Source organism: Nicotiana sylvestris, chromosome 9 (genome assembly GCF_000393655.2).
Source record: "Nicotiana sylvestris chromosome 9, ASM39365v2, whole genome shotgun sequence".
Classification (NCBI taxonomy): domain Eukaryota; kingdom Viridiplantae; phylum Streptophyta; class Magnoliopsida; order Solanales; family Solanaceae; genus Nicotiana; species Nicotiana sylvestris.
In genome coordinates this window covers 183,424,543-183,443,998 of record NC_091065.1, presented here as the reverse complement: position 1 = coordinate 183,443,998, position 19,456 = coordinate 183,424,543, and positions in this window count along the sequence as shown.

The following is a 19,456-nucleotide window of genomic DNA, read 5'->3' as shown; positions in this document are numbered from 1 at the left end:
CTTTTTTGATTTTTTGGCTAAGGCGACAAATGAAAAAGGACCAAGGGAATATATTAGTGACGTTATTTGATAGAGCAGTTTAAAATATTCACTTTGAATATTAATTATTTCAAATATTTAACAGTTATTTTTATATATCGTTTAAGATTCTTGACACATTTATTAATCATAAGATTTATATGACTAAATTACTCTTATCTCTTTCTTAAATGAGTAATTAATGGCCATGGTCTTACCGGGAATCTTCTATAAATGAGTAACTAATAATGTTCTTTTTGTTATGGATGCTCCAGTTGATGAAGTTATGGTTGATCAACAACCAATTTCTGCACAGGTAACTACTTTGAATGCTCCTGAAACCTCTCTTAGAAGATCTACAAGGGAGAAGCAAAAATCCATGCGCTATCCTCCTGAAGAGTATGTACTTTTGACTGACATGGGAGAACCTGAGAATTATGATGAAGCCATGCAAGATACTCACAAAGATCAGTGGATCGAAGCGATGGAAGATGAGATGAAGTCACTCCATGAGAATGGCACATATGAGTTAGTGAAATTGCCGAAAGGTAAGAGAGCTTTATCTAACAAATGGATATTCAGAATAAAGCAAGATAACTATACCTCTGCGCCTAGATACAAGGCGAGGTTAGTTGCTAAAGGTCTTGGCTAGAAGAAGGGAGTTGACTTTGATGAAATTTTCTCCCCTGTTGTGAAGATGTCTTCTATTCGTGTGGTTCTAGGCTTAGCTGCAAGTCTAGATTTAGAGGTTGAGCAGATGGATGTGAAGACTGCTTTTCTCCATGGCGATTTAGATGAGGATATTTATATGGAGCAACCTGAGGGCTTTATAATTAAGGGGGAAAAAAATTATGTCTGCAAATTGAAAAAGAGCCTGTATGGATTGAAACAAGCTCCAAGACAATGGTATTTGAAGTTTGAATCTGTCATAGAAGAACAAGTGGTATCAGAGCCAGCTTCGAGCGAGGTTCAAGACAGGTTCATCTTGGCGGGTTCAGTTCTAGCCACAACATCTTATTTTGTGATAATTAGAGTGTTATTTGTCTCACCAAGCACTCCACTTTTCATTCTAAGACCAAACATATAAATAGAAAGTATCATTGGATAAGAATGGCCAATGGAAGCTCACCAAGGTATCGTTAGTAGTAGCTCGGGGAGTAAAGTCTGGTCAATTATATGTGACACAAGGCTCTATTCTTAATGACTCCATAAATCTGGTGGAAAGTGATACTTTATCAGAATTGTGGCACTGAAGACTGAGTCATATGAGCGAGAGGGGGATTACGTGTTTGGCTAAGAAAAGTTTGCTTTCTGGAGTGAAACAAGCAAAGCTGAAAAAGTGTATCCATTGTTTAGCTAGCAAACAGAAAAAGGTTTCCTTTCATAGCCATCCTCCCTCAAGAAAGCCCGATTTATTGGAGCTAGTACACTCTGATTTGTGTGGTCCCTTTAAAGTAAAGTCAAAAGGTGGTGCACTTTACTTTGTGACCTTCATTGATGATCATTCTCGTAAGCTCTGGGTGTATCCTTTGAAATCTAAAGATCAAACACTTAGCGTGTTTAAGGAATTTCAGGCCTTAGCTGAGAGACAGACGGAGAAGAAATTAAAATGTATTCGTATTGACAATGGTGGTGAATATTATGGTCCCTTTGATAACTATTGCAAGGAAAAAGGAATTCGTCATCAGAAAACTCCGCCCAAGACACCTCAATTGAATGGTTTGGCAGAGAGGATAAATAGAACTCTAGTTGAGAGAGTTAGATGCTTACTTTCAGAGGCTAAACTTCCAAATACATTTTGGGCGGAAGCACTTAACACTGTTGCCTATGTTATCAATTTGTCTCATGCAGTTGCTTTGGATGGTGATGTCCCAGACATAGTTTGGTTTGCCAAAGATGTTTCTTATAATCACCTGAGAGTTTTTGGGTGTAAAGCTTGTGTGCATGTTCCTAAAGATGAGAGATCGAAAATGGATGTCAAAACTAAGTAGTGCATATTTATTGGTTATGGTCAAGATGAGTTTGGGTATCGTTTTTATGATCCAGTTGACAATAAAATTATTAGAAGTCGTGATGAAATATTCTTTGAAGACCAAACTATTGAAGATATTGACAAAGTCGAGAAGATAGATTCTCAGAGTAATGAGAGCTTAGTTGATATTGATCCAGTTTCAATTGCTAAGGCACCTATTGCACATGAAGGAACCCAAGACAATGATGGAGATAGTGATCAAGATCAAAATGATCATCATGGTGTAGATGTTATGGATGCTCCAGTTGATGAAGTTGTGATTGATCAGCAACCAATTCCTGCACAGGTAACTACTTCGAATGCTCCTGAAACCTCTCTTAGAAGATCTACAAGGGAGAAGCAAAAATCCATGCGCTATCCTCCTGAAGAGTATGTACTTTTGACTGACATGGGAGAACCTGAGAATTATGATGAAGCCATACAAGATACTCACAAAGATCAGTAGATCGAAGCGATGGAAGATGAGATGAAGTCACTCCATGAGAGTGGCATATATGAGTTAGTGAAATTGCCGAAAGGTAAGAGAGCTTTATCTAACAAATGGATATTCAGAATAAAGCAAGATAACCATACCTATGCGCCTAGATACAAGGCGAGGTTAGTTGCTAAAGGTCTTGGCCAGAAGAAGGGAGTTGACTTTGATGAAATTTTCTCCCATGTTGTGAAGATGTCTTCTATTCGTGTGGTTCTAGGCTTGGCTGCAAGTCTAGATTTAGAGATTGAGCAGATGGATGTGAAGACTGCTTTTCTCCATGGTGATTTAGATGAGGATATTTATATGGAGTAACCTGAGGGCTTTATAACTAAGGGAAAAGAAAATTATATCTGTAAATTGAAAAGGAGCCTGTATTGATTGAAACAAGCTCCAAGGCAATGGTATTTGAAGTTTGAATCTGTCATAGAAGAACAAGTGGTATCAGAGCCAGCTTCGAGCGAGGTTCAAGACAGGTTCATCTTGACGGGTTCAGTTCTAGCCACAACATATTTGACGATAATCGTGTTTTTTTCTGAGAAATTTGACCGGTGTGCTACGCACGTTGAGACAAACTTTGTGGTGGAGATTTGGAGATGCAACGTGTTGAAGGCTATGTGAAGAAGGTGGATCAAGTTTATTTTGTCAGAAAATTCAGGCCAAGGGGGAGAATTGTTAGGTGTTTGCCATAATTTTCTTACCATATTTGATTTTCTTATTTGTTGAAGGAAAGGGCAATATAATTACCTTAATTGGGTTTTCCTTTTTGTAGAAGGAAATTATAATTCTCCTATACTTGGCTAGTCCTTTTTCTTGTAGGAAAATGTTTGGAGTTCTATAAATTGAAGATCTGTCCTTCTCATTCAGTAGCATCCACAATGTAGTCATAGAGGCTTGAGAGTAGTGTTTAGGGGGAGAACTTTACGGGACAAGTGTTAGTGTGTCACTTGTGTTTGCCTCTTCGTGAGGTTGTTCTCTCGATATTTTGTATTCTCTTTCTATTATAGTGGATTGCTCATTTCCGTTGTGGACGTAGGTCAGTTGACCCAACCACGTTAAATGTTTGTGTCTCTTTTGGTATATTTCTCCTTTGTTGTATGATTTATCGTCGTTCAAGGTTTGTTTTGCTAGCTTCCGCATGACACCTGATTTTTTCGGACCTAACAAGGTGTTATGCGTTTTTGAGGTAGTAGGAATTGAATTACATCAAGAATATACCTAGTGTAATTCCATAAGTGGAGTTCGGGAAGAGTAACGCGTACGTCAACACTACCCCTACCTTGTGAACGTAAAGATGTTATTTCGATAAATCCTCGGGTATAGCATAATCACAACACTTTTAAAACAGAAAGCAGTAGTAATGCAACATGAAAAAATGAGCATCGACCAGAAAAAAGTAAAAGTTGAATTGAAGAAGAAAAGTAGTTACCGTTTTCTTAATTTAATAAAGTGGTAAATGCAGTATATTAATGCAGTATATTAATGCAACAAAGTTCTTTTTTGGCAAATGCAACAAATGAAAAGGATCAGGGCAGTATATTAATGTTCGTTGAAGTAATTAATATAGCGATGATTTAAAAGCTAGTCTAATACAGAAAATATCGTAACTAAGTTCAAAAGTTTTGAATAATTTAATTGATTCAGATTTTTGAGAGTTGCGAAAGTTATATAAAGATAAAATGGTATTCGATATCGGTTCTCTAATTCTTTTTGAAGTAATTAATAATGAAACTGAAATTCCGTATTGAAAGAAGTTTTTAGATTTAAACTCATAATATTACTTTCTTAATTTTATTTATATGATAACTTTTGATTGCATATAAGGTATAAAATATTTATTTGGACTTATTTGTTACATTAGTGATAATGGGAAGAAAATAGTAAAGTACTAGTTGAAAAAATAGTTTAATAAAGAAAATATTACATCAAAGTTTAAACTTAATGAATTTGAATTGGAATTTTGAGAAACAAAGGAATCTCTTTCGAAAAAAGAAAAGTAATCATGGTATTAATTGAAACATAACTTATTTGTGTTGAATAGTATTTTGGAAAAATAATAATTAAATTCAACAAGAAAAATAGTGTACTAATCCTTTTTCTCGAAAAAGACAAAAGATGCCTCTAGGTAACATACTGTAAGAGAGTAATTAATTACTTTCCTTATTTGGTAATTGAGTAAAAGTTAAGGTAAAGATACCATTGAATATCATCCATTTGTGTTGAACGGATAAGCAAAGTTACACATAAATCTTAGTGGGCGTTTGGACACAAGAATTGTAAAATTCTTGAAGAAAAAAAAAAATTCGGAATCAGAACGTGGTTCTTTAGGACAAGTAGCACCTTAATAGGTGTAAAAAAAAAGATGACGTTTTTATATATAGCGCTATACATTAACGTTAAGTGTGTCGTTAATGTATAGCGCCCAGTATTTGGGCGATACCTGGCGCTATACATATTTTATAAAAATCGGTCGTCTTCTTCAAGACGACGATTCTGCTTCATCTTCCTCAATATTTAACATTTTCTTCTTCTTGGTCCCCCACTCCCATACTTGCTGCCCCACCATTTTAAAAAAAAAATTCTTGGGTCCCCCGTCACATAAAAGATGAAGAACGTAGGTCCCACATTAGAGTAGAGCTTAGTATTATTGTTGATTCACACTTCCGGAGTCAAAATTTCATTTTATTTGCTTTCCGAAAATTCTAAATCGAGGTATTTCGGTTTATTTTAAGTTGAAACTTTTATAATAATGCATATTATTTGATTTGTATGTGTTCTATTTCAGTTTGTGTTTTTTTCTTCTCGAAATTAGTATGTTAAATTTATCTGGGGTTAATATTAGTGTTTTATAAAAAAAAAAAATTGTCAAATAAATTTGTCTGTTAATATCCTGATTTATATATGTATGTTTTCATGCCGTTTTGTGTTTTATTTGCAATTAAATTTATTTGTTGTTTATGTTTAGTTTAAATTATTTTTTAGCGTAGTAAAATCTAGACCCTTTTAGCATAGTAAAATATAGACTCTTTTAGCGTAGTAAAATTTAGAGCCTTGTAGCGTAGTAATATGTAGTATTTTAGCTTAGAATTCCTTTTCTTTAAGTATCTTATACTGGTAGTTAAAAATGCAAACTTTGTACAATTAAGTTAATAATTGTATCAACACACATAATTACTAATGTTAATTTGGTGCCATTGAGCCTCAAAATATCGAGCCCGGATTATATATATATAATTTGTACAATTAAGTTATTAAAAAATATGAATTTAAATTATAAAACAAACACATAATTATTAATGATAGTTTGGTGCCACTAGGCCTCAAAATATCGAACCCGGAACCCCCACATATATATATAATTTGTACAATTAAATTATTAAAAAATATGAATTTAAATTATAAAATAAATACATAATTATTAATGATAGTTTGGTGCCGCTAGGCCTCAAAATATCGAGCCCAGAACCAATCTGTACATATATATATATATATATATATATATATATATATATATATATATATATATATATATATTAATTGATTATATATATAATTTGTGCAATTAAGTTATTAAAAAATATGAATTTAAATTATAAAACAAACACATAATTATTAATGATAGTTTGGTGCTACTGGGATTCAAATATCGAGCTTGAAACCCATAGGTATAATTTTTGTATAACACTAAAAATTGTGTATCTCAAAAAATTAATATTTAATATACAGAATAAAATACAATTAATGTTGTTTTAATTTACAGTTGACGACATGGACGCGACTATACATCCAGGCCCTCGGATGTTGGATCTATTAGCCCTACAGCCCCAGCATAGATCCGAGTATATATGGGACGAAAAGTTCCTTACGCAGACTTTCCGGGCCAAGAGAGTGGATCTATTGTGGGAGTTTTTGAGTCATAGAGTTCTACATCCCCGCATGGTCCATTACCTGGAGGAGATGAGATTATATAAGATTATTAGGATTGGCCGAATACAACTCGACTGGGCTTTGATCACGACCTTGATTGAGCGGTGGCGACCGGAGATGCACACTTTTCATCTGCCCATCGGCGAGGCCACCGTCACACTTCAGGACACTGAGATTTTATATGGTCTGTCCGCTGATGGCTTGCCACTTTTACTGCCTGCTATCATGAGATATTATTCGCGGCAGTCTTATTGGGATATGCTGCACATGCTCACGGGTTTCAGGCTGGAGGATGAGACTGTAGCGTCTGGGTCTAGTCGTATGCAGTTGGTCCCCATTAGAGACCACCTGGAGCAGATCCACCATACTATCACCGACGAGTCAGCTGAGGTGGATGTACAACGATATATAAGGTTGTTGTTGCTCCTTCTACTTGGGGGGGGGGTCTTGTTCCCGAACACTTCGGGGAACCTAGTGAGCCTCCGTTTTCTACATCATATTGGCCGGTTCGAGGATACAACCATCTACAGCTGGGGTGGTGTTGTCATCTCATATTTGTACAGACAAATGTGCGGGGCTTGTATCGGCACACAGAGAAACGCTGGTGGCTTTCTGCCGCTTCTACAGGTGACAACATATTCAAATAATATGTCCATTAGTTACAATTCTACGTAGTTATAGTTAATCTTATACTTTACGTCAACTTTGTATGTTAGGTTTGGGTCTGGGAGCGATTTCTATAGTTTCAGCTACTTCTACCACAGCTACCGGCTAATGTAGAAATTCTGTATCTCCCTCTAGCCTGTAGGTGGGTTATATGTTGTACTCTTGCACGAGAGTATGATACCCATCATAATCTGCCCCTCTGGAGGGATGTGTTGGATCTGTTGGAGGACGCACAGGTGAATATCTAACTAAACTTACATGTTATAGATTAACTTAGTGTTGCACATACTAACGGTTTGTGTTCTTATTTGATAGTTCATCTGGACGCCGTACAACGATGAGGTGATAGGTACCCTGCCAGCGTATTGCACGTTCGGCCGACATATTTGGAGGGCTTCTGTCCCGCTCATATGCCACGATATTGTCGAGCATCATGCCTCTGAGCGGGTATTTCGTCAGTTTGGCCTGCCGCAACCTATACCGAGTCCGTCTGCATGGCTTGCTTTACATTATGAGAGGGATGATCGGTCCAGGGCAGACGATATATTTATGGCATGGCTTGACGAGCAGTTGGGTACTTGGGACAAGCAAGGGGACTTGACCCCACCTCCGCAACACTTTTCTATTCAACGTTATATGGCATGGTATCGTACTATTTCCCGACTTTTTATCAGGAAACCAGTTCATCAGGCACACGATCGGTACGTCCCATATGCCGGGAGACACGAGGCCCTGGTATTTTTTCTGTTATTATTAATTATATACCTGTAATTTAGTGCCAAATATGTAGTTTATATTTTTTACTTTGTGTAGGCGATTGGATTGCATACCGTCTATCCTATGGGACAGCAGATGCAGAGTCATGTCCACGATCCTGTGGCCATGCAGGAGTATAGTCGTCGATTCATGGATATGGCTGCCTAAACACTGCAGCGAGTTCAATCGGATTAACGTTTGGCACACGAGGCTAATTATATGGACCTAGCGCAGTACTAGCGAGGTCGTGGTATCCCACGAACTGGACGTGCCCGACGAGCTGGTGGTGTCGGACGACGTGGTTGTGGGCGGAGAGGAGGTGGTCCCCAGCAAGGGGGCGTTGAGGCTCCTGCTGATGATGTTGCTGCTGATATGGCAGGTGGCACGCATGAGACGAACATGTCGTCTTACATGCTTGGAATTTATCGCACTCCAGTGCCATCGCAGGTGACCCTATCGGGTCAATTTTTTATCACGGGCTCGGATATTCAAGGAGTGGATTGGGGTAGATACTTCTCAGGCCCGTCTACCACTGATGAGGAGCGACCAACCCGAGATTTTTATAGTGGGCACCGACTGAGTTATGGCTCCACATCACATGCGCAGGTATGAGTTTATTAGTATTGAATTTGAGTTTGTTTTAACTGTAACTTATTTATTTTCTTTAACTTTATTAATTTCATTTTTAAGGCTTCATGCGATGCTGCGACAGATGACTACATTCAGGATCTAGACATGATAACGGTAAGACAATATAAATTGTTGTGAATTGTTATATAGTTTTTTATACTAAGTTTCATATTATTATGTAGCCTTCTACTGGACATGACAGCACCACCGATACATGTCATCCTACGCTGCATCCGGCTATAAGGAGATGACTTGATGATGATGATCCTGATAGCGCACCCGGGCGGGAGGGGATGCGACTCAGGGCAGCGGCTGCATTGAGACACACCGGATGCGGGACACATTGATTCTGCCTTCCTTTTTTTTATTTGGTGCAAAATAAGATTTTTGTATACATTAACCACAATATTTAATCGAATATGCCCATTACTTTTTTTAGTTCCCCGTTCGTTTGATAGTTTCATATAACAACACAAACACTTAAACTTAACTTCCACTTCAATTAAAATAAAATTTAGTAAAACAAACAAGGAAAACATTACTACAGCACAAACACAAGCACAAACACAAACATAACAGACCAACATAATAAAAATACATGAAATATGAAAAATACACTAAACACATACATGCTAATGTTTAGCCAAGGTTGTCATTTATTCTCCGCTCCAACCACTTAAATCGTTCTTCCAGTTGTTCTTTTTCTTCTTCTACCTCTTTCAGTTTCGCCTTCACCTCTGCAAGTTCCCGTTTATATTTTTTTTACGTTCCTTTTGTGCTTCACAATTTCATTGTGTTTTCCATTTTTCTTCTCCCACCTCCTTCAGTTTCTCTCTCAAGTCTGCAATAATTCTATTGCTTTCTTTTTCATGTTCCCGTTGTCTTAAACACACATTATGAAGATACTGCAGTTGTTCTCTGTAGCATTCCTGATAACATGGTTCATCAACCCATTCCTCAAAATCACAAATAGGTTCATCGGGAACCTTGTAAAACTGGTTCATATAGTGCCAGTAGCGGCATCCAACTTCACCACCGTCCCAACAATTTTGCATAAAGCATTCTTTTCCACACTTACACTTTGGTGGACGAAGAGGTTGAGCCATTTGTGAAATATTTGCTTTTAGTAAAAAAAAGATACTTTTAATGAAATATTTGCTTTTAGTAAATTTTGAGCACACAAAATAACTACAATGATCCCGTTATTTATAGGCGAGACAACACACACATAACGTAGTGTTCAACCACGCGAAATACATAACGTACTATCTAATGATGCTATATTTTGCGTGTTAAATATCATGATGTTGACAAGACAACTTTATGTCAGCTGATCAGCTTTTTCAGTTCGACAAGACAACACACACATAACGTAGTGTTCAACCGTGCTAAATACATAACGTACTATCTAATGGCTCTATATTTTGCGTGTTAAATATCATGATGTTGACAAGATAACTTTATGTCAACTGGTCAGTTTTTTCAGTTCGACAAGACAACACACACATAACATAGTGTTCAACCGCGCTAAATACATAATGTACTATCTAATGGGAAAGTACAAATCATAATTAACAAGCATAATTTTATTTCATAAATCTTGCAACATAGACATAACAACTAATTATTACAACATCAACTCATGGGTAGTTAGGTACACTAGAAGAACACCCACCACGAGCTTGATTAGTTTTGCCACCCAAACCAGCTGAAGGACATTTACGACGGTCGTGTCCTGTTTGCGAGCATATACCACATTTGCACGCATAAACGGTATCACTAACATCCATTTGGTTCCGTATACGCATTCTCTTCTGCACCTGTATTTTACGCAAATAGGACTTGTTACACACCATTTTAAATAGTTCTGGAGGCTAATAATGCTCAGCACCCACTGGCTGTAACTAACCACTATATGTGTTTAGGTACTTGAAAATACTATATTGTTGATCAACATAGTTGGTCTCCGCATAACCAACACGTTGAAAATACTTGATGGCATGTGAGCAAGGCATGTGGTAAATGGACCATTTTCCATAGGAGCATAACCTTGCTGATTCATTTATAGTATGTACATTATTACCTCGATTATTATGGATAGCAGTGCGAACTTCAAAAACACCTCTTTCGTTATCATACTGCAAAAATGAATACCAATGTGCTCGCCGTCTGTATTTCTCAAATCTCTGCATCGACACTGACATAAATTCAACACCCTTTTCTATCAATTTCGTTGCAATTGCAGACCGTTCAACAAACCTCTCCGACATCTGCTTGAACGGCATACGCACCATGGTTGTGACGGGCAATCCTCTTGCCGACTTTAATAACCCGTTGAAGGACTCTATCACGTTTGTAGTAAGAATTCCCCATCGTCTGCCACCATCCGCATGCAAAGTCCACTTTTTCGGGTGATGTCGCATTAACCAACAATAGGTTGCCTCATCTTCTTGCCTGACAGAATCCATATGCCTCCGGAATTTATGTTATTGGTGGTTTGTTGTTGCCATCCACATCAAATCTTGTTGATCCTTGTTGGGATGTACCTTCTGGAAATTGGCCTTAAAGTACCTCACACAGTAATGGTGGTATGCATAAGGTTCTTGCAATGCAGGCAAGTTATCCACATAACTTAATATACCACTGTCGCACCTCCTTTTTACCGCGCCCGGGGGGCGCGTGGGGAGTTTTCTCCAATTAAAGGACAGTCGAAACGAGATTTATTTAATTATTTCAGAGTCGCCACCTGGGAATTTTAAGGCGTCCCAAGTCACCAATTTTAATCCCTGAATCGAGGAGAATATGACTCTGTTTATTATTCTGCGAACCAGAAATCCTGAGTAAGGAATTCTGTTAATCCGGAAGAAGGTGTTAGGCATTTCCGAATTCCGTGGTTCTAGCACGGTCGCTTAACTGTTTTTATTATTGGCTTAATTATCTTGATTTTACTAAATACGTTTTTATTGCATGATTTTATTACCGCTTTTTACTTATTGTTTACGATTATAGGGACGAATTACGCGCACGTATATTCGTATTATATACTTTTTATAATTACCGAGGATCGTGCCATGCATACGTGTACACAATAAATTTGTCCATGTTATAGTTTTTATAAAATATATATTCGAAAAAAAAAAATCAGGAACATCATCACCCCTTTTGTTTAGATAATGAACTGCACACCTCGGGTTATATGAAATTATTTAACACCTTTGGAAAAATCTTTTTCTTCAATATTCGCTCGAAATTGCGCGTACGCATAATCCGAGTTTGCTTTTTAAAATATAATCAGGGTACGCGAACGCATCCCTAATTGCGCAAAATACTTGTAATGGTATTATGGATTTTTCACAAATTGTTTATTATATTCATACATTTTTTATGTGAAAATCATGAGAACTCCCATTTTAGAGGCCTTTGAATTCTTTGAAAAGAATTCACAATCTATTAAAGGTTGCCCGTCGATAATTTCCGAGTATAAATTATATTCATTCCAACTATTCAAATTCAAAGAACAGAATAAAAATATGATTAATGCTATTTTTTGACAAATATAACATATATATGCCAAAGAATGAATTGTATATGAAACTGAAAATGAATTATAAAGGAAAGAATATTTTTCAAGAACTTTTATTATTATTAATTAGTGCAAGTTCTATTCCTAATTACCATTGATATAAAGTTTTGCAATTTGTGTTCGCACATCTCATCTTATTCTCATATACTTGTTTTGATCCAATAGGCGAAATTAATTTAATTAATTATGCCTATGATTGAGTTATATATATAATCAAACCCATTTGATTCTAAATCTATGTGAATTATTACAACTATTAACTTTCACATCGTATAAGTTCCTAAACCCTTTTATTATTAAGAAAGAGAACAAGTCTAATTGACTTAATAAAATGATATTGCATGCAATATTACTTACCATATTTGACATCGTTAACATAACGGATTATACTAACTCGTCTTTCAACTATAGATTAGGAACACAACCAATGTTATGCCAAAAGATAGCTAATTGCAACCAATCATCATCTAGCTTTAAACAACAACTAATTAACTAACAAAATAAACTAATAACATATTTTCTTTGACATTTTCATATTATGCTATACCTATCTAATAATACCGTAAAGTGTAAATAAAGCCAACTTTCTGCCATGCTTCCTATTTACATTATTACAAATTTCAGCATGGATAACATTATTACAAAGTGAAAAAAATAAGACAATCAACTTGCAGCCATCAAGTCGAACTCACTACTGGCTATCCAACATGAAATCAAAGTTGAAACTTAAATGTTTAAACTTAAACGATAGGAGGCAATATTACAATTTAAAATTTCATTTATTTGTCATGTTGAATCTCTTTCCAATATAAAGTTTAAGAGATATGTACCTGAAAATGAAGGTAGAAGGAGTAAATTTCAGCAGTTGCAGCAGTAATAAATTCAGCAGAATATGCCAAATAATTCAGCAGATTTGAGCAACAAACAGGATCCGGGGAACCCAAATGAACAGTGACGATATTTTTAAAAGACACTGCAGATTTTAACTGAACAATGGAATCAAATAAAGTTGAACAGATTCAACAAAAGAACAATATTTCAGATTTCAGTTTCTTTTCAGTTTCAAATTCCCATTTTTCTGATTTTTCTGTTTCTGCTGATGTATCTGTGTGTGTGTGTGTGACTGTTCTCTTTGTTTCTTTTCTGTTTCTTCTTCCTCTTCAGATTCCGAAAGGAATTTGATTTTTCTGCTTGATTTTCCACACTCAAATTTGACTTTTCACTCTCTTAAAATCTGCTAAGTCAGATTTTCTTTTGAACTACTGATTTTCTCTCTTTCCTTTCTTTTCTGTCTGAAAAGGTTCCTAAATCAGATTTTTTCTTCTTCTCTTCTCCTAAAATCTCTCAAACTCTCTTCAAGTCCCCCCTATTAAGCTGTCCAGCTCCCTGTATTTATACAGGGCTGGTCCTATACTTTTAAGTGCTTCTTGGACCCCTTTATTCTTTTTAAAAAAGAGAAAGTTCCACTACAAACTACTTTTTAATACTTTATATGATCCTATCCTGATTTTAAGCAGCCCTATTACCCATTGTTTCCCATTAGTATCTTAAATTATAGCCATTACATTCCACTTCCAGCACACTAGCACTAACACTGTTTTTTACTGTTTCATTCCTAGAAATGCCCTGAAATCCTACTATTATTACTGCCCATTAATACAAGATCAAAATCTATTATGAAACAGATTTAAAAATCTGTTCAAACCTAATTATCAACCTGATTTAAAACAGCTAATACCAATTCTCTTAAGTTCCTAACACAGTTGTATCTACCCAACAATTGTGAAATTGAATTTACCTAACATCTCAACAACATCACACAGAATTCAACAGAACAATTCAAACTAAATTTGAAATATGTATGAATGCAGGGGCATTGTCAGTATACTGACACTGCCTGAAACCAACTGCTCAGAAATTAATACTCAAATGTTTGATAAACTTTCTGACTTATTAAACAAGAACCAACTAATTAGCAAGGACTAACTAACTGATTACAACAACATGATAATAGTCAATCAAAACAGGTGAGCAGGTTATTACAATGTATTATCATAAACGGGGATTCATAATGTAACTAATCGACGAACTTAATCGAGTCGATTACACACATTGTAAACAAACATAACCAACAGAAACATTTCACTTTAGGAATCAAGTAGACGGGTAGGGGACAGTATAACAAAATTGACTAAAAAAATATGAAAAATTAAACAGACTAATGAAAACAAACATAGAATACACATAGAATGCACATAAGAAACAGAAATTACCTCTGAACCTTTAAATTCAACTGAACTCAACTCGACTTGGATTTGGACTTTGTTTGAAATCAAACAGACCTTAGTCGAAGTATTTTCCACTGAAAATACTTCGACTAAGGTCGATTAAACCTCAATCTTTATTCAATCTGGACAGAATCCAAAAGTCTGGTATTTTTAGGGTTCTTGAAAGTTCGATTTGGGATTTACTCATTTCTGGTTAGATTCGAGGGAAACCAAAGATGTTCTAGGCACGAGGGAGGTCAGGGGGGTAACTGGTGTGAGTTTGAAGTAGGTTGGGATAAGGTCAGGTTGTACTCGAATCTTCAAATGAAGATTCGAGTAGTTCCAGTATGATTCGAACCATGCAACTAACAGATCCTTGGTGAGGGAATTTAGGAGAAACTGTGGTGTTATTTTGGAGGTCATCGGAGAAGATAAGGTTTTCAGGCCAACCTTCGATTTAAGATTCGAAGAGTTGGGGCCTGATTCGAAGGAAACCAATGTTAGATCTGTGTAGAGGATGTTCAGGGGATTCTAGGGTGTTATTTTGGTGACCGGCGGCGTTGATGCCGCCGGGTTTCAGGCGGTGGGATCCTAGGGCGGCTAGGGTTAGGAGTGGGGGTTTGGGGACGATGATGAATAGTAAGGAAGGGGGGTGTTTAGTTAGGGGGCCGGGGTAGGGGTCTGGAACTTATATAGGGGAGGGGTGGATTGATCTTGTCCGTCCGATCAAGTAAGATTCACGGTCAGGATCATCTCACTTAACCAAACGACGTCGTTTGGTTTAACGTTGGGGTCGGACTGAATCGGGTCAATGGGTCGGGTTACGGGTTACGGGTAAGGGTAGGGGATATCAGCTGTTGGATTGATTTAATCCAACGGTCCTTGATGGAGTGTGACCAAACGTCGTCGTTTGGATTTACTCCTGAGTTGGACCGGACAGGTTGGTTTGGATTGGGCTGTGAGGGGGGAATTAATTCGATTTGGGCCTGGATTTTAATCCAGGTCCGATTTTGTGTATATGTATTATTTTTTATTTTTTATTTTTTTTCATTTTTTTCTAATTAGATTTCTAATTTTAATTATAAAACAATTTTAACTTCACAAAATATATTAATTATTCTATAACAATTATTTAACACATAGACAAAACATCAATCACACAGTGGAATATTTAAAATAGAACTATTGCATATTTTTGTGATTTTATTTAAATTATCTTTTAAATGCATAATTAAATCCTATATGCATGCAATATGTATTTTATTTTATTTTTTCATTTTATTATGACAATGTAAACACTTACGGACATAACACAAGTATTTAACACCACGCAAATTCAAAAATTACACAGTAAAAGAAATTTATTTTATTTTTTGATTTATTTTGGAGTAGTTTTTCGTAAGGCAAAAATCACGTGCTCACAGCTGCCCCTCTTTGTGCGGAAACTCGAAGAGTTTTCGTGCAAAGATAAAGTGAGCGGATACGAGCGATTTTTGCCCGTTCGAATACTCCGTGGGAAGCATTTTTAGAAAGATTTGACCGAACCTCTGCTTCAAAGGTTTCCTACATATCCTTGGCTATAAAGGAATCAGGTCAATGTAGTTCGGGAATTTTGGGTAGCTGGGACTACCGTGGGACTGTGATGTTACTGCTGCTTCGTGCTGTTTTTACTGCTTGCTGACCTCCTTATTACACCTTACTTTAAAGGAAATACAAAAAGCTAAACTAGACTATGGTACATGAATTATAAAAAAAATCTTATCTAGATCATGCCCTTGCGTTTCTTGTTGTCTTGATATCTTGGTGACTCTTGGGCATTTGGCTTATTCCGTATTCCTTTTCATTGTGTCCCGTATTTTCTTTTGGGACTCTTGTTGTTTCTTGCTGGGGATTTTGTTGGACTCCTCTGCTTTATTGATTCTAAGTGTGCTCCTTTTCATATGAGCGGGCTTTTGATTTCAACACTTCAATTGCATTCCCTCGTTCTTCAGGTGGGTGCCTTGACTGCTTCTTTTCTTTCTTCATCCTCATTCTCCAGGTGGACGCCTGACTTCTTTTTTTTCTTCATCCTCATTCTCCAGGTGGACGCCTGACTTCTTTAATTCTCATCCTCATTATCCAGGTGGACGCCTGACTTCTTCTTTTCTTATCCTCATTCTCCAGGTGGACGCCTGACTTCTTCTTCTCTCATCCTCATTCTCCAGATGGACGCCTGACTTCTTCTTTCCTCATCCTCATTCTCCAGGTGGACGCCTGACTTTTTTTTTTCTTTGTCCTCATTCTCCAGGTGGACGCCTGACTTCTTTAATTCTTTGTCCTCATTCTCCAAGTGGACGCCTGACTTCTTTAATTCTTCGTCCTCATTCTCCAGGTGGACGCCTGACTTCTTTAATTCTTTGTCCTCATTCTCCAGGTGGACGCCTGACTTCTTTAATTCTTTGTCCTCATTCTCCAGGTGGACGCCTGACTTCTTTAATTCTTATCCTCATTCTCCAGGTGGACGCCTGACTTCTTCTTCTCTCATCCTCATTCTCCAGGTGGACGCCTGACTTCTTCTTTCCTCATCCTCATTCTCCAGGTGGACGCCTGACTTCTTCTTCTCTCATCCTCATTCTCCAGGCGGACGCCTGACTTCTTCTTTCCTCATCCTCATTCTCCAGGTGGACGCCTGACTTCTTTTTCTTTGTCCTCATTCTCCAGGTGGACGCCTGACTTCTTTAATTCTTCGTCCTCATTCTCCAGGTGGACGCCTGACTTCTTTAATTCTTCATCCTCATTCACCAGGTGGACGCCTGACTTCTTCTTTTCTTTGTCCTCATTCTCCAGGTGGACGCCTGACTTCTTTAATTCTTATCCTTATTCTCCAGGTGGACGCCTGACTTCTTTAATTCTTTACCAGGTATTTCCTGACACAAATATTGTATTTGCCCCTGTTTTAAATCAAAGAAAACTTCGTTAGTTTAAAGCAGGGTGGTTGACTGGGGTATTCTTGCCGATGGTGATGCTTCTCTTCGTTTCTCTTTATTGCCTTGGAATGGTTGAAAAGACTGTTTTGTCCTTGTAATTGATCCTTGATCTCTTCGCTTCTCTTCCCCTCTGTATGTTTTCCTTCAAACCCTTTTAACTGTAATCATATGTCCCTTATGACTTTGTTGATCCACTTTTGATTTCACCTTTCTTACACCCATATCTTTTATCTCCCACCTTTCGTGGCTGTATTTTGTAACCTTGAATCTTGGTAGTATACCTTGACATTCCTTCTTATTTGTTTGGAATAAAACTTATCTCAAAGCTTTTTAGAAAAGTAAGATTATTAGTGACAAAATAACGATGATTTCGACAATTATAGAATGAAAAGAAAAATCCAAGTTTGGATGACTGTTGGAGAAAGAATAAAAACTTATCTGATTGGAGTTACCGGCACCAATGATCAGGGTATGCATTTCGGATTAATCAACCCAGTCTTTTAATCAATCTCCTTTCAGTTGTCTCAAAGAGTTTTCATCGATAAACTTTCCTCATTTTTTTTCACTTCCTTTTTGCCTTAGGGTGCCTATGAAGGTTTTCACCAATAAGACTCTCTCATTTTACTTTTCTCTCAACTTCCGTCGCCTTATGGTGCCCGTGTGGGTTTTCACCTATAAGACTCTCTCATTTTTACTTTCTTTTCTTGTTTGTACCAGAGTGTTATGAACCATCTTCATTTGCTTGTCTCAGCATTTTTCTAAGATTGATCGAAAGGTCTTTTTGGTATGGGGTTAGAAATGGAAAAGGTATTAAAAGCTAAACAGTTCTTGGTATGGGTTAAAAATTACAACTCTTGGAATCTTTTTTCTTATTTCCAATACAATTTCTGCCCCAGTTTCTGATTGGGGTCGCTTGACATAACTTTTTGTGCACATCATGTATATTGTGCACCCTATGACCGAGCCGTGAGGCGCCTACGTATCCTTCTTTGAGGAATCAGGTCAAACGTAGTTCACTAAATAATAGTGATTTTTTATATATAAATTTATATATATATATATATATATATATTTATTTTATATTTTTTATATTTTTTTTTATTGCTTCCAAGAGGGGGTAGGAAAGAAACAAGTATGGCTCAAAGGGGGAAACAAAGGGTATAGTGTTTGGATAGCAGAATAAATTGCCTTTGTCATTCCAATCTTCGAAATAATGCTAAATACAAACATTCAAAAATTTTATGCATAATATCTCTTTACCGCGTCAGAATTGATCGCCATATCTATGCATTTGCCTTCAATATCTTTTAAACATAGTGCACCATTCGATAATACTCTGGTCACAATGAATGGTCCTTGCCAATTCGGGGCAAATTTGCCTTTTGCCTCGACCTGATGTGGAAGAATACGTTTCAGCACATGCTGACCTACTTCAAACTTCCGGGGACGCACCTTTTTGTTGTATGCTCTTTCTATTCTTCTTTGATATAATTGACCATGACATACTGCGGCCAATCGTTTTTCATCAATCAAGTTTAACTGTTCCAGACGGGTTTTGACCCATTCATCATCATCAATCTTTGCTTCGGCGATGATCCGAAGGGAAGGAATCTCAACTTCCGCGGGAATTACTGCTTCAGTGCCGTATACCAACAAATAAGGAGTTGCTCCTACTGAAGTGCGAACAGTAGTGCGGTATCCCAATAATGCAAATGGTAATTTTTCATGCCATTGTTTTGAACCTTCTATCATTTTCCGAAGTATCTTCTTTATGTTTTTGTTGGCTGCTTCTACTGCTCCATTCGCCTTGGGCCGATATGGGGTAGAGTTACGATGTGTAATCTTAAACTGTTGACATACTTCCTTCATTAAGTTGCTGTTAAGATTAGCACCGTTATCTGTGATGATCACCTTCGGGATTCCGAATCGACATATGATATTTGAATGGACAAAATCGACCACAGCTTTCTTGGTCACTGATTTGAATGTCTTGGCCTCAACCCATTTGGTAAAATAATCAATAGCTACCAGAATGAACCTGTGCCCATTGGATGCTGTCGGCTCAATTGGTCCAATCACATCCATGCCCCAGGCAACGAAGGGCCATGGTGCCGACATTGTGTGCAACTCGGATGGTGG